This window comes from Argiope bruennichi, chromosome X2 (assembly GCF_947563725.1).
Source record: "Argiope bruennichi chromosome X2, qqArgBrue1.1, whole genome shotgun sequence".
NCBI lineage: Eukaryota > Metazoa > Arthropoda > Arachnida > Araneae > Araneidae > Argiope > Argiope bruennichi.
The window spans coordinates 94,132,893-94,149,604 of NC_079163.1; the positions used below are offsets into that span (position 1 = coordinate 94,132,893).

Consider the following 16,712-nt stretch of genomic DNA (forward strand, 5'->3'; position numbering starts at 1 on the left):
CAATGATAAAGGTAGCTGTAAAACCACACCATACTGTCACTTTTTCAGGATGCAAGGGTTATTCCTGGATAATATGGTTTTCCTCTGCCCAAATTCAACGGTTGTGGGTGTTAACTTGCCCATTGAAGTAAAAGTGTGCATCATCACTCCACAGAATGTTCCATGGTCAAGTTGTGTCAACCACTTCAAACAAGGAACTGAAGTGCAAAAGCTTCACGGACCTCTAAGTCCCCGTCCTGCAACAGGTGCACAGGCCATTGATTTTGACTTGATTTTGTATGGATAAAAATGCAAAATTAGCCGTACGATTTTTCGTACAGTTGAATACGGCATATCCAGTACACGGAAAACTGACAAATTCACACTATTATGCGGTAGCTGACTACTGGTTTCAACGAGCGCGGTCGCAACATTTTCGACGCTGGAAGACGGGATTTTTTTTTTTCTTCCTCTAACTGGAAGAATTCCAAGTTGCCCAGTTTTTTCAAATTTCTGCATCATCTTGCGTAGGGCACCTGGAGACATTGGACCTCTTCGCATCTGTTTCATACGACGAAATTCCTTTAGAGCTGCAACGTTTTGTTGGTTCTGGTAGAACAATTTCACAAATAGCGCCTTTTCTTGCAACGCAGACATGACAAACAGAGAAGAAACTAATGTTTGTGCAGAATCCACCTTCTTTTTATCCAAAGAAAAATGGTAATAGATATGCACCGCAACGCAAATTATGTTTCACATTTTCAATATATGCAAATAAATGCCATTTGTGTTGCAGCACCATCTATTGGTGAATTTTTGTACATTTTTTTTTAAATTAATAAATGTAAAGCGCATCATCTGAATAATCTGTAGTTCAAATTTTATCTTATTTGGACCAATAGAACGCATTTTAGAGTCCTCTGAAGTGGGTAACTTTCTTGCTAACCCTGTATATGACGCTGATCATGAATAATAAAAGAATTACTATTCTTGAAATAACACAGAGAAAGTTCGAATTCAATCATTCATGAGTATTTGATATAAATTTATTTCGGCTTTTACCTTAATGCCTTGGAACCCTTCAAATTAACAGAAATCTTAAGATTGGCCGCATTTTTACGAGATATTTATTTCTCAAACACAACGAAAATGACCCGTTTTTGAAATGGATGGTAACGGGCGATGAGCAATGAATCCTCTGCAGTATTGCAGACCGAAAACTGCTGTGGTTTCATTCGAATAAGCCGCCATGAACCACCTCAAAGGCCATTATCCATTCTCAGGAAGTTATACTCTGTTGCTAGTGGAATTATATTGGTACTGTGTATTACGAGCTTCTAACATTTTAGTAATAAATAAATTCAATTAGATATTGTGACCAGGTGGAATATTTTAAGCAAGCCTTTCACCAGAAGAGCCCAGAATTGGGTGCTCGTAAAGGAGTGGCCCAACATCAGAATGGCGCTAGACCACATGTGTCTTTGACCAGTCCCACGGCGGAAGTTGCAGGGGCTTGGCTTGATTGGGCATCTTCAAATTCACAACTTTATCGCCCTTTGCAAAATTAACTAAAGGAAAAATATTTCAGTTCTTTGGAGTACTTCAAACAGGACATTAAGCAATTCTTTAATGATAAACCCGTGACTTTCGATGTGAGTGGAGTATTGACACTTCTCAAATGATGGCAAATCATCATAAAATAAAATAATGAGTGTATTTTTAATATACTTATAAACAATTATTTTCAGTTTACTTCAAAAATCGACGAAGATTTTCCAAACAACCCAGTAGCAAAAGTAGGGATTAATATGAAAATATATTTATTATAATTAAAGGACAAAACATTACTATACGAACATAAAACACATCAAGATACATGAGCGTGAGCTGTACGTCTTACAGACTCACTACCCAACTCTCGTCTGCCAATTATGACGGGAAAGCATCACGTGATTAATGACGTGATGCAACATCGCCAACATGGCACCATACAGGATACGAGATCTGTCAGCAGTTCCCACATATATATGCCACTCTACTCTAAAAGTATTTGAAGAGAAACGTAATTAAAGAAATGATGTTGTATACTCTTAAAAATTTCCACAAGCTAGATTCATGAAATTTGGCACATGATTTTATGATCGAAATCGTAAATCTGTGACAAATTTTGGAGCAATTCGTCTACGGGGTGATAGTCTCTTGTTGTATAGATTTGCAAGTATGTGATCGGAAAAATTAAAAAACGCATCTACTTGCAGAAATGAAAAATGGTATGTGATCGTGTCGACAAAATTGTGAAGCTTTATCAGATTTTGTACCTAATTGATCAAAAAGAATATGCCTCAAAGGCAACGCGTTCTATTTTACTACACTACGAAGCACAAAATGCGCTATTTTGTATAAGTATATGAGAAAATAGAGGAGTAATAATATACTCAAGCTTGTATTATTATGAAATATTATTATTAAAGACTGAAAATACTACTCTACTCTAAAAGTATTTGAAGAGAAACTTAATTAAAGAAATTATGTTGCATACTCTCAAAAATTTCCACAAGCTAGATTCATGAAATTTGGCACATGATTTTATGATCGAAATCGTAAATCTGTGACAAATTTTGGAGCAATTCGTCTACGGGGTGATAGTCTCTTGTTGTATAGATTTGCAAGTATGTGATCGGAAAAATTAAAAAACGCATCTACTTGCAGAAATAAAAAATGGTATGTGATCGTGTCGACAAAATTGTGAAGCTTTATCAGATTTTGTACCTAATTGATCAAAAAGAATATGCCTCAAAGGCAACGCGTTCTATTTTACTACACTACGAAGCACAAAATGCGCTATTTTGTATAAGTATATGAGAAAATAGAGGAGTAATAATATACTCAAGCTTGCATTATTATGAAATATTATTATTAAAGACTGAAAATACTACTCTACTCTAAAAGTATTTGAAGAGAAACTTAATTAAAGAAATTATGTTGCATACTCTTAAAAATTTCCACAAGCTAGATTCATGAAATTTGGCACATGATTTTATGATCGAAATCGTAAATCTGTGACAAATTTTGGAGCAATTCGTCTACGGGGTGATAGTCTCTTGTTGTATAGATTTGCAAGTATGTGATCGGAAAAATTAAAAAACGCATCTACTTGCAGAAATAAAAAATGGTATGTGATCGTGTCGACAAAATTGTGAAGCTTTATCAGATTTTGTACCTAATTGATCAAAAAGAATATGCCTCAAAGGCAACGCGTTCTATTTTACTACACTACGAAGCACAAAATGCGCTATTTTGTATAAGTATATGAGAAAATAGAGGAGTAATAATATACTCAAGCTTGCATTATTATGAAATATTATTATTAAAGACTGAAAATACTACTCTACTCTAAAAGTATTTGAAGAGAAACGTAATTAAAGAAATGATGTTGTATACTCTTAAAAATTTCCACAAGCTAGATTCATGAAATTTGGCACATGATTTTATGATCGAAATCGTAAATCTGTGACAAATTTTGGAGCAATTCGTCTACGGGGTGATAGTCTCTTGTTGTATAGATTTGCAAGTATGTGATCGGAAAAATTAAAAAACGCATCTACTTGCAGAAATAAAAAATGGTATGTGATCGTGTCGACAAAATTGTGAAGCTTTATCAGATTTTGTACCTAATTGATCAAAAAGAATATGCCTCAAAGGCAACGCGTTCTATTTTACTACACTACGAAGCACAAAATGCGCTATTTTGTATAAGTATATGAGAAAATAGAGGAGTAATAATATACTCAAGCTTGCATTATTATGAAATATTATTATTAAAGACTGAAAATACTACTCTACTCTAAAAGTATTTGAAGAGAAACTTAATTAAAGAAATTATGTTGCATACTCTTAAAAATTTCCACAAGCTAGATTCATGAAATTTGGCACATGATTTTATGATCGAAATCGTAAATCTGTGACAAATTTTGGAGCAATTCGTCTACGGGGTGATAGTCTCTTGTTGTATAGATTTGCAAGTATGTGATCGGAAAAATTAAAAAACGCATCTACTTGCAGAAATAAAAAATGGTATGTGATCGTGTCGACAAAATTGTGAAGCTTTATCAGATTTTGTACCTAATTGATCAAAAAGAATATGCCTCAAAGGCAACGCGTTCTATTTTACTACACTACGAAGCACAAAATGCGCTATTTTGTATAAGTATATGAGAAAATAGAGGAGTAATAATATACTCAAGCTTGCATTATTATGAAATATTATTATTAAAGACTGAAAATACTACTCTACTCTAAAAGTATTTGAAGAGAAACGTAATTAAAGAAATGATGTTGTATACTCTTAAAAATTTCCACAAGCTAGATTCATGAAATTTGGCACATGATTTTATGATCGAAATCGTAAATCTGTGACAAATTTTGGAGCAATTCGTCTACGGGGTGATAGTCTCTTGTTGTATAGATTTGCAAGTATGTGATCGGAAAAATTAAAAAACGCATCTACTTGCAGAAATAAAAAATGGTATGTGATCGTGTCGACAAAATTGTGAAGCTTTATCAGATTTTGTACCTAATTGATCAAAAAGAATATGCCTCAAAGGCAACGCGTTCTATTTTACTACACTACGAAGCACAAAATGCGCTATTTTGTATAAGTATATGAGAAAATAGAGGAGTAATAATATACTCAAGCTTGCATTATTATGAAATATTATTATTAAAGACTGAAAATACTACTCTACTCTAAAAGTATTTGAAGAGAAACTTAATTAAAGAAATTATGTTGCATACTCTTAAAAATTTCCACAAGCTAGATTCATGAAATTTGGCACATGATTTTATGATCGAAATCGTAAATCTGTGACAAATTTTGGAGCAATTCGTCTACGGGGTGATAGTCTCTTGTTGTATAGATTTGCAAGTATGTGATCGGAAAAATTAAAAAACGCATCTACTTGCAGAAATAAAAAATGGTATGTGATCGTGTCGACAAAATTGTGAAGCTTTATCAGATTTTGTACCTAATTGATCAAAAAGAATATGCCTCAAAGGCAACGCGTTCTATTTTACTACACTACGAAGCACAAAATGCGCTATTTTGTATAAGTATATGAGAAAATAGAGGAGTAATAATATACTCAAGCTTGCATTATTATGAAATATTATTATTAAAGACTGAAAATACTACTCTACTCTAAAAGTATTTGAAGAGAAACTTAATTAAAGAAATTATGTTGCATACTCTTAAAAATTTCCACAAGCTAGATTCATGAAATTTGGCACATGATTTTATGATCAAAATCGTAAATCTGTGACAAATTTTGGAGCAATTCGTCTACGGGGTGATAGTCTCTTGTTGTATAGATTTGCAAGTATGTGATCGGAAAAATTAAAAAACGCATCTATTTGCAGAAATAAAAAATGGTATGTGATCGTGTCGACAAAATTGTGAAGCTTTATCAGATTTTGTACCTAATTGATCAAAAAGAATATGCCTCAAAGGCAACGCGTTCTATTTTACTACACTACGAAGCACAAAATGCGCTATTTTGTATAAGTATATGAGAAAATAGAGGAGTAATAATATACTCAAGCTTGCATTATTATGAAATATTATTATTAAAGACTGAAAATACTACTCTACTCTAAAAGTATTTGAAGAGAAACGTAATTAAAGAAATGATGTTGTATACTCTTAAAAATTTCCACAAGCTAGATTCATGAAATTTGGCACATGATTTTATGATCGAAATCGTAAATCTGTGACAAATTTTGGAGCAATTCGTCTACGGGGTGATAGTCTCTTGTTGTATAGATTTGCAAGTATGTGATCGGAAAAATTAAAAAACGCATCTACTTGCAGAAATAAAAAATGGTATGTGATCGTGTCGACAAAATTGTGAAGCTTTATCAGATTTTGTACCTAATTGATCAAAAAGAATATGCCTCAAAGGCAACGCGTTCTATTTTACTACACTACGAAGCACAAAATGCGCTATTTTGTATAAGTATATGAGAAAATAGAGGAGTAATAATATACTCAAGCTTGCATTATTATGAAATATTATTATTAAAGACTGAAAATACTACTCTACTCTAAAAGTATTTGAAGAGAAACTTAATTAAAGAAATTATGTTGCATACTCTTAAAAATTTCCACAAGCTAGATTCATGAAATTTGGCACATGATTTTATGATCGAAATCGTAAATCTGTGACAAATTTTGGAGCAATTCGTCTACGGGGTGATAGTCTCTTGTTGTATAGATTTGCAAGTATGTGATCGGAAAAATTAAAAAACGCATCTACTTGCAGAAATAAAAAATGGTATGTGATCGTGTCGACAAAATTGTGAAGCTTTATCAGATTTTGTACCTAATTGATCAAAAAGAATATGCCTCAAAGGCAACGCGTTCTATTTTACTACACTACGAAGCACAAAATGCGCTATTTTGTATAAGTATATGAGAAAATAGAGGAGTAATAATATACTCAAGCTTGCATTATTATGAAATATTATTATTAAAGACTGAAAATACTACTCTACTCTAAAAGTATTTGAAGAGAAACTTAATTAAAGAAATTATGTTGCATACTCTTAAAAATTTCCACAAGCTAGATTCATGAAATTTGGCACATGATTTTATGATCAAAATCGTAAATCTGTGACAAATTTTGGAGCAATTCGTCTACGGGGTGATAGTCTCTTGTTGTATAGATTTGCAAGTATGTGATCGGAAAAATTAAAAAACGCATCTACTTGCAGAAATAAAAAATGGTATGTGATCGTGTCGACAAAATTGTGAAGCTTTATCAGATTTTGTACCTAATTGATCAAAAAGAATATGCCTCAAAGGCAACGCGTTCTATTTTACTACACTACGAAGCACAAAATGCGCTATTTTGTATAAGTATATGAGAAAATAGAGGAGTAATAATATACTCAAGCTTGCATTATTATGAAATATTATTATTAAAGACTGAAAATACTACTCTACTCTAAAAGTATTTGAAGAGAAACTTAATTAAAGAAATTATGTTGCATACTCTTAAAAATTTCCACAAGCTAGATTCATGAAATTTGGCACATGATTTTATGATCAAAATCGTAAATCTGTGACAAATTTTGGAGCAATTCGTCTACGGGGTGATAGTCTCTTGTTGTATAGATTTGCAAGTATGTGATCGGAAAAATTAAAAAACGCATCTACTTGCAGAAATAAAAAATGGTATGTGATCGTGTCGACAAAATTGTGAAGCTTTATCAGATTTTGTACCTAATTGATCAAAAAGAATATGCCTCAAAGGCAACGCGTTCTATTTTACTACACTACGAAGCACAAAATGCGCTATTTTGTATAAGTATATGAGAAAATAGAGGAGTAATAATATACTCAAGCTTGCATTATTATGAAATATTATTATTAAAGACTGAAAATACTACTCTACTCTAAAAGTATTTGAAGAGAAACTTAATTAAAGAAATTATGTTGCATACTCTTAAAAATTTCCACAAGCTAGATTCATGAAATTTGGCACATGATTTTATGATCAAAATCGTAAATCTGTGACAAATTTTGGAGCAATTCGTCTACGGGGTGATAGTCTCTTGTTGTATAGATTTGCAAGTATGTGATCGGAAAAATTAAAAAACGCATCTACTTGCAGAAATAAAAAATGGTATGTGATCGTGTCGACAAAATTGTGAAGCTTTATCAGATTTTGTACCTAATTGATCAAAAAGAATATGCCTCAAAGGCAACGCGTTCTATTTTACTACACTACGAAGCACAAAATGCGCTATTTTGTATAAGTATATGAGAAAATAGAGGAGTAATAATATACTCAAGCTTGCATTATTATGAAATATTATTATTAAAGACTGAAAATACTACTCTACTCTAAAAGTATTTGAAGAGAAACTTAATTAAAGAAATTATGTTGCATACTCTTAAAAATTTCCACAAGCTAGATTCATGAAATTTGGCACATGATTTTATGATCAAAATCGTAAATCTGTGACAAATTTTGGAGCAATTCGTCTACGGGGTGATAGTCTCTTGTTGTATAGATTTGCAAGTATGTGATCGGAAAAATTAAAAAACGCATCTATTTGCAGAAATAAAAAATGGTATGTGATCGTGTCGACAAAATTGTGAAGCTTTATCAGATTTTGTACCTAATTGATCAAAAAGAATATGCCTCAAAGGCAACGCGTTCTATTTTACTACACTACGAAGCACAAAATGCGCTATTTTGTATAAGTATATGAGAAAATAGAGGAGTAATAATATACTCAAGCTTGCATTATTATGAAATATTATTATTAAAGACTGAAAATACTACTCTACTCTAAAAGTATTTGAAGAGAAACGTAATTAAAGAAATGATGTTGTATACTCTTAAAAATTTCCACAAGCTAGATTCATGAAATTTGGCACATGATTTTATGATCGAAATCGTAAATCTGTGACAAATTTTGGAGCAATTCGTCTACGGGGTGATAGTCTCTTGTTGTATAGATTTGCAAGTATGTGATCGGAAAAATTAAAAAACGCATCTACTTGCAGAAATAAAAAATGGTATGTGATCGTGTCGACAAAATTGTGAAGCTTTATCAGATTTTGTACCTAATTGATCAAAAAGAATATGCCTCAAAGGCAACGCGTTCTATTTTACTACACTACGAAGCACAAAATGCGCTATTTTGTATAAGTATATGAGAAAATAGAGGAGTAATAATATACTCAAGCTTGCATTATTATGAAATATTATTATTAAAGACTGAAAATACTACTCTACTCTAAAAGTATTTGAAGAGAAACTTAATTAAAGAAATTATGTTGCATACTCTTAAAAATTTCCACAAGCTAGATTCATGAAATTTGGCACATGATTTTATGATCGAAATCGTAAATCTGTGACAAATTTTGGAGCAATTCGTCTACGGGGTGATAGTCTCTTGTTGTATAGATTTGCAAGTATGTGATCGGAAAAATTAAAAAACGCATCTACTTGCAGAAATAAAAAATGGTATGTGATCGTGTCGACAAAATTGTGAAGCTTTATCAGATTTTGTACCTAATTGATCAAAAAGAATATGCCTCAAAGGCAACGCGTTCTATTTTACTACACTACGAAGCACAAAATGCGCTATTTTGTATAAGTATATGAGAAAATAGAGGAGTAATAATATACTCAAGCTTGCATTATTATGAAATATTATTATTAAAGACTGAAAATACTACTCTACTCTAAAAGTATTTGAAGAGAAACTTAATTAAAGAAATTATGTTGCATACTCTTAAAAATTTCCACAAGCTAGATTCATGAAATTTGGCACATGATTTTATGATCAAAATCGTAAATCTGTGACAAATTTTGGAGCAATTCGTCTACGGGGTGATAGTCTCTTGTTGTATAGATTTGCAAGTATGTGATCGGAAAAATTAAAAAACGCATCTACTTGCAGAAATAAAAAATGGTATGTGATCGTGTCGACAAAATTGTGAAGCTTTATCAGATTTTGTACCTAATTGATCAAAAAGAATATGCCTCAAAGGCAACGCGTTCTATTTTACTACACTACGAAGCACAAAATGCGCTATTTTGTATAAGTATATGAGAAAATAGAGGAGTAATAATATACTCAAGCTTGCATTATTATGAAATATTATTATTAAAGACTGAAAATACTACTCTACTCTAAAAGTATTTGAAGAGAAACTTAATTAAAGAAATTATGTTGCATACTCTTAAAAATTTCCACAAGCTAGATTCATGAAATTTGGCACATGATTTTATGATCGAAATCGTAAATCTGTGACAAATTTTGGAGCAATTCGTCTACGGGGTGATAGTCTCTTGTTGTATAGATTTGCAAGTATGTGATCGGAAAAATTAAAAAACGCATCTACTTGCAGAAATAAAAAATGGTATGTGATCGTGTCGACAAAATTGTGAAGCTTTATCAGATTTTGTACCTAATTGATCAAAAAGAATATGCCTCAAAGGCAACGCGTTCTATTTTACTACACTACGAAGCACAAAATGCGCTATTTTGTATAAGTATATGAGAAAATAGAGGAGTAATAATATACTCAAGCTTGCATTATTATGAAATATTATTATTAAAGACTGAAAATACTACTCTACTCTAAAAGTATTTGAAGAGAAACTTAATTAAAGAAATTATGTTGCATACTCTTAAAAATTTCCACAAGCTAGATTCATGAAATTTGGCACATGATTTTATGATCAAAATCGTAAATCTGTGACAAATTTTGGAGCAATTCGTCTACGGGGTGATAGTCTCTTGTTGTATAGATTTGCAAGTATGTGATCGGAAAAATTAAAAAACGCATCTACTTGCAGAAATGAAAAATGGTATGTGATCGTGTCGACAAAATTGTGAAGCTTTATCAGATTTTGTACCTAATTGATCAAAAAGAATATGCCTCAAAGGCAACGCGTTCTATTTTACTACACTACGAAGCACAAAATGCGCTATTTTGTATAAGTATATGAGAAAATAGAGGAGTAATAATATACTCAAGCTTGCATTATTATGAAATATTATTATTAAAGACTGAAAATACTACTCTACTCTAAAAGTATTTGAAGAGAAACGTAATTAAAGAAATGATGTTGTATACTCTTAAAAATTTCCACAAGCTAGATTCATGAAATTTGGCACATGATTTTATGATCGAAATCGTAAATCTGTGACAAATTTTGGAGCAATTCGTCTACGGGGTGATAGTCTCTTGTTGTATAGATTTGCAAGTATGTGATCGGAAAAATTAAAAAACGCATCTACTTGCAGAAATAAAAAATGGTATGTGATCGTGTCGACAAAATTGTGAAGCTTTATCAGATTTTGTACCTAATTGATCAAAAAGAATATGCCTCAAAGGCAACGCGTTCTATTTTACTACACTACGAAGCACAAAATGCGCTATTTTGTATAAGTATATGAGAAAATAGAGGAGTAATAATATACTCAAGCTTGCATTATTATGAAATATTATTATTAAAGACTGAAAATACTACTCTACTCTAAAAGTATTTGAAGAGAAACTTAATTAAAGAAATTATGTTGCATACTCTCAAAAATTTCCACAAGCTAGATTCATGAAATTTGGCACATGATTTTATGATCGAAATCGTAAATCTGTGACAAATTTTGGAGCAATTCGTCTACGGGATGATAGTCTCTTGTTGTGTAGATTTGCCAGTATGTGATCACAAACATTCAAAAACGCATCTACTTGGAGAAATGAAAAACGGTATGCGAATGTGTCGACAAAATTGTGAAGCTTTATCAGATTTTGTACCTAATTGATCGAAAAGAATATGCCTCAAAGGCACCTCGTTCTATTTTAGTACACTACGAAGCACAAAACGCGCTATTTTGTATAAGTATATGAGAAAATAGAGGAGTAATAATATACTCACGCTGGTATCATTATGAAATATTATCATTAAAGACTGAAAATACAACTGTTTTGTGTAAGTTAGTGAAAGTGCAAAATACTACTCTTTTTAATAGTTCAATTCTTTCACAACTAGCATTGTATATGTAAAGCTTTGATTTTCTTACTTGAACCAGGCATCACAAATATATGATGTCTCATTTTTATTACACGAGTTGGACGACACAAATATTTGATGAGTGTTCTTCAAGAATTATAATTGTTTCTACTAAATCATGTGACAATAAATAATTTAAGTTATAAAACAACCAAATGTATAGTGGCAGGACTGGGAAAATACTAGAAATTAACGGTTTTAAAGCATCCCCGATCCAGTATGTTAGCAAAGGAGGGCACGATGGAGTCATAGATATTCCAGATACCATAGAAATGAAACATTAGACAGTTTATATCACTTTATAAATCAAAATATGATGAAGGTGTAAAATAATAATATTATGACATAGACAATTTTTTTACATTTGCTACGTCACTGCTAAAATATAGATATAATCCTTTCAGGATATAGATGAAGTGCTTTTACTAAATTAAAATTATAATATATTTGCAAATATTCACATCATTAATATAATATCGTCGTTGACTTTGAAAAAATTTTATCTTTCTGAATTTTTTTAAATACACCCGCTTTCGTTTCCGTCCGACCTCGCAATGATCGCATCCGGTTTCAGAAATTATCTAGTGACGCGAACTTCTGTGACTCATGCTGGCGTTTACATCACTGATGACGACATGGGCGAAAAGATCATATTTTTCACTATGCGCCACTTACCTTCTCTACAATTAAGCAGGCACATAGAATCTGTTACTGTCTTACAATCGAAAAAAGAAAATAATAATAATAATAAAATATTTTTTACAAAATCGGGTCGAACGTTGGGTTTTTAAGAAATAACAGATACATTTGTTGAAGAGAAAGACTAAAATAAATAAACTTAATGTGAATAAAAATTATTATGGCTATGTATGCTCGTATTTATGTTCCATATCGCCTCCACGTCAACTGGATCGATTTTAACTAACTGCACACTTATCAGTTAAGACAAGAGAAAGAATTCTGCCAACTTTTAAAAGTGTAGCAGTCCGTTAAAAATTCAATTAATTAGAAATTAGCCGAAATTTTACTGCTTTCTTGCAGTTATTTCTATTCAAATTACTCAATGAAAAATATTTTTATACTATCTTTAATTTACTATTTTACCTTTTCAATTATATTAATTTCATTTACGTGTAATTTTCCCTTCAACTTTTGTTCATTTTTCAAAATTTAATAAATAATTGAACAGACGAAATAAGAAATCGAAATAAGAAAATTTATAGATATTATGTTATAATGATGAAACTGAGTTAACTCTACTTTCATTTATATATATATATATATATATATATATATATATATATATATATATATATATATATATATATATATATATATATATATATATATATATATATATACATATATATATACATATATATATATATATATATATATATATATATATATATATATATATATATATATATATATATATATATATATATATATATATATATATACATATATATATATATATATATATATTAAAGTAGATTCTAGATACGCGTTTTATTGATTTTATGTTAAGAACTCTAAAGTAAAGGAAAGTTAAAAAGCAGGTGACTAACAATTTATATCAGGAATTACTAATGGTTTGCTTTACTTTTGTGCTTTTTTTTATTATAGAAAAGTTAATTATTTACTTAATTCTCACAAAATACTAATCATTTTTACCCATATTTCGGTATTTTAAAACAAAATTTGGAGCGTTTATATAGAAAGTATATATGAAAGTTTACATAGAAATTAGCAATTAGAAAATTAGAGGTTTATAAAATAGTCCGATTCAGTTGATGTTCTCATATTCATTGAGGGGAAAAAAAAAAAAAAAACTCTTTAAACGATAAGAGAGATCTTGTGTATCATATTATTTTATACAAGGGGTGTTCAGATGAAAAGGTACGAAACAATACTGTTTGTATAAATTAAGACTTTATTCAAAGTATACACCATAAGCCTGAAGACAATGATCCCATTGATTAACGAGCCAAAGGATTCCTTGTTGCCAGAATTCCTGTGGCCGTGACGAGGTCCAGGCCTTCACAGCGTCTTGGAGTTCGCCATCCGAGTTGAAGCGCTTCCCTTTCAAATGTTTTTTCAAGGGACCAAACACATGAAAATCGCATGGCGACATGTCCGGGCTGTAAGGCGAATGATTGAGCTGCTCCCACTTGAACTTGGTCGATTCTGCGTATGTGACCCTAAAGACGTGCGTTATCATGGAGCAAAACCACACCCCAGCCTTTTTTCCTTGAAGGACCTGCGTAATCTTCGGAGTGTCTCACAGTACACATCGGAATTAAAGGTTCTTCTGTGCTCGAGGAATTCAACAAGTAGCTGACCTTGGACGGCGAACTCAAGGACGCTGTGAATGACTGGGTTTCGTCACGGCCACAGGAATTCTGGGAACAAGGAATCCTTCGGCTAGTTAATCAATGGAATCGTTGTGCTGAGGTCTATGGTGTATACTTTGAATAAAGTCTATATTTCACTTATACCCACAGTATCGTTTCGTACCTTTTCATTTGAACACCCCTTGTATAAAAGTAGTGTTTACACTAATAATATTAAAAATTGAAGTATTTTAATCCCAAGCAAAGTGTGGTACATCAGCTAGTCTTAAATAATTTGCAAAATATTGTTAATTTACACAAAAAAAGTATTGTGTTAAAAATTATAAACATATCTCAATGTTTCTAAATTATAATATTCTTTAAAATCAATTATTAGTATTATAAGCACAGAAAAATGCCCTAGTATATCGTTCGTCTAAAAAAATGAAGTACATTCATAATTGATGTTAGTGGCGAGTTTAATTTAAATACATTTTGTGATTACAACACTGATTAAAGGTTTCATTTGTCTAGAGTAGCGCACATTTTTTTTGGTAAATCCATTTCATTAGATATTATTATTATTATTTCCTTTCCCCCGTCATTCGACTTTCTTATTTTTCCATCATCGACTTTCAACTTCATTAACGATATCAAATATCAATAAACAACGATATCAAATATCAATAAACAACGATATCAAATATCAATAAACAACGATATCAAATATCAATAAACAACGATATCAAATATCAATTCAGAAATTTATAACAAAAACATTGGAAAAATCGATTCTTTTTCTTATTGCTTTGAGAAGTTAATCAATTATCAGCATCAAATAACAAATAATTTATTTTTTTAAAAAGGGAATGAGAGCAGAATCTTCTGCAGGATAAACTTCCTTTTTTTTTTTTTCTTCTTTTTTTAATAGTAGAACATTTTCATTGTCAGAAGTAGAAATAGTAAGTGCGAGGAATTTTCCATTACTTTATCTTTGATTCTTTCTTTCAAACAACACTAACACATTTGCTGGGAGAGACGTAACTTTCAGTACTTTAAATGATAAAAGAAGAGAGGGAGAGTGATAAAAAAAAGGGGGGGACATCAGGCGATGAAGAGCAAGAGGGAAATTCACTTCCATTTACTTTCACTTTCGAGATTTCTATGTTCCTGCTGCCATCTGCTGGTAAAATTAAAAAACATATTTTAATTTGTTTTTCAGTATTTGGTGTTTTTGTTTTAAAATGCCACTTTTTTTATACGGCATCGGAAGAGTTCTGTCATCATTGAAATTGATCTAAAAAAATTTTTAACTTACAAAAAAAAAAAAGAAGAATTTTCTTACCTTTTTGTTTGATTTTAGGACAACAGTAAATGCTTAAAAGAATAAGAAATATTTTTTACAATGAAAATGTTGCAAAATTAGAAAACTTTTCTGAAAAGCTAAAGTTTAAAAAAAATTTACTGTGTCTACTTATTGTGAGTTTTTATTGCATGTACAATTTCAAATAAGAAATGTGATTATGCTGCAATGTTTATGTGTTTTCGTGATTTATACCGTTATCTTTTGTGACCCTTTATAGGGTGGTGAAAATTTTTGTTATTCCATTTCTATATGTTGAATTTTGCCATAACAGCAAAGTTAAAAATAAAATAATAAATTTAAGCATTCGTTAAATTTGACTTAAAGAAAATATATTGAAAATAGTAAACTGTCCACTTTTAGTGAAATCTTTTTGTGCAAGTGCAGTTTTCTAAGCTGATTTCACTTTTCTCATGGGCAAGATTGGTGAACAAGAAGACACTGATTTCATTTTTCTCATGGAGAGTAGAAAGAAAATGTACTGTAATCATAAAAAAATATTACTTCAAAATTTTGATGAATCTTGTTATAACGGCAGTTAGTCCATAATTGCTCTGAAAATTTTCCATATATTAAATAGATAGATAGTTATAGATATATAGATATGGGCCCTTTTTTACTTTAATTTTTATTTAGAGTTTCTCTTATCAGAATGCATATCAATGTACATGTATATATGATTAGATAACATCAGAAGGGGATTTAGTCCTTTAGCAGCTGGCCTAGGCAGTATACATAATGAGGCACCTTTTTTAATATATTAGTAAATATAATTTTGCCAACATATTTATATTTTTTTAGGTAAATATTTATTGTGGTAATTTGTTTTTATTTATATGGTACTTATACGACTTATGAGTGCAGCAATCACGTTTGTAAACAATATTATTTTAGAAGACGTCCAGTGTTTATAAATACTGTAATAACTAACTGAACTTAAAAACATATAGTAATTGGATTATTTTTACTTGATAATATATCAATCCTAATATTTTATAATTCATAGAATTTGTATTTTTCATGAATTTATTTATTTGGCAAGAAGATTAAATGCCTATTTTTAATCCACCTGTTTGCGGCTCCCTTTAATTCTAGTTACCCCAAGTTAGTTAGCTAGCTGTCTAGTTGGAAACTCACAGAACATAATTCTGTGCCAGGTGACTTGTTAGTTCAGAAATGAATAGTGCTACCAAAAATATTTCTTAAGAATATACAATTCCAAAATAACCTACTAATTCTAAATAACCAAGATTTTTAATTGTAATTTTTTGGATTGCATTTCAGAAATGTATCGACCTACATTTTTCCGATGAGAGCATTATAACAAAAGAAAATGAATGCATATTAAAAGCGACGAATTTTCATTGGGGCAACACGAACTAAAATCAGAACTAAAGAATAGATAAATTGAAAAATAGGGGAAGATGGGATTAAGAGTGC

General features: G+C 30.8%; 1 long non-coding RNA gene across 2 annotated transcripts in view; it reads right to left on the reverse strand.

The window, feature by feature from the left end:
- The window catches only part of LOC129960646 (uncharacterized), a 34,377-nt gene that overhangs the window by 6,548 nt on the left and 11,117 nt on the right, over positions 1-16,712 (reverse strand). The gene's annotated exons all lie outside the window — the stretch shown is intronic.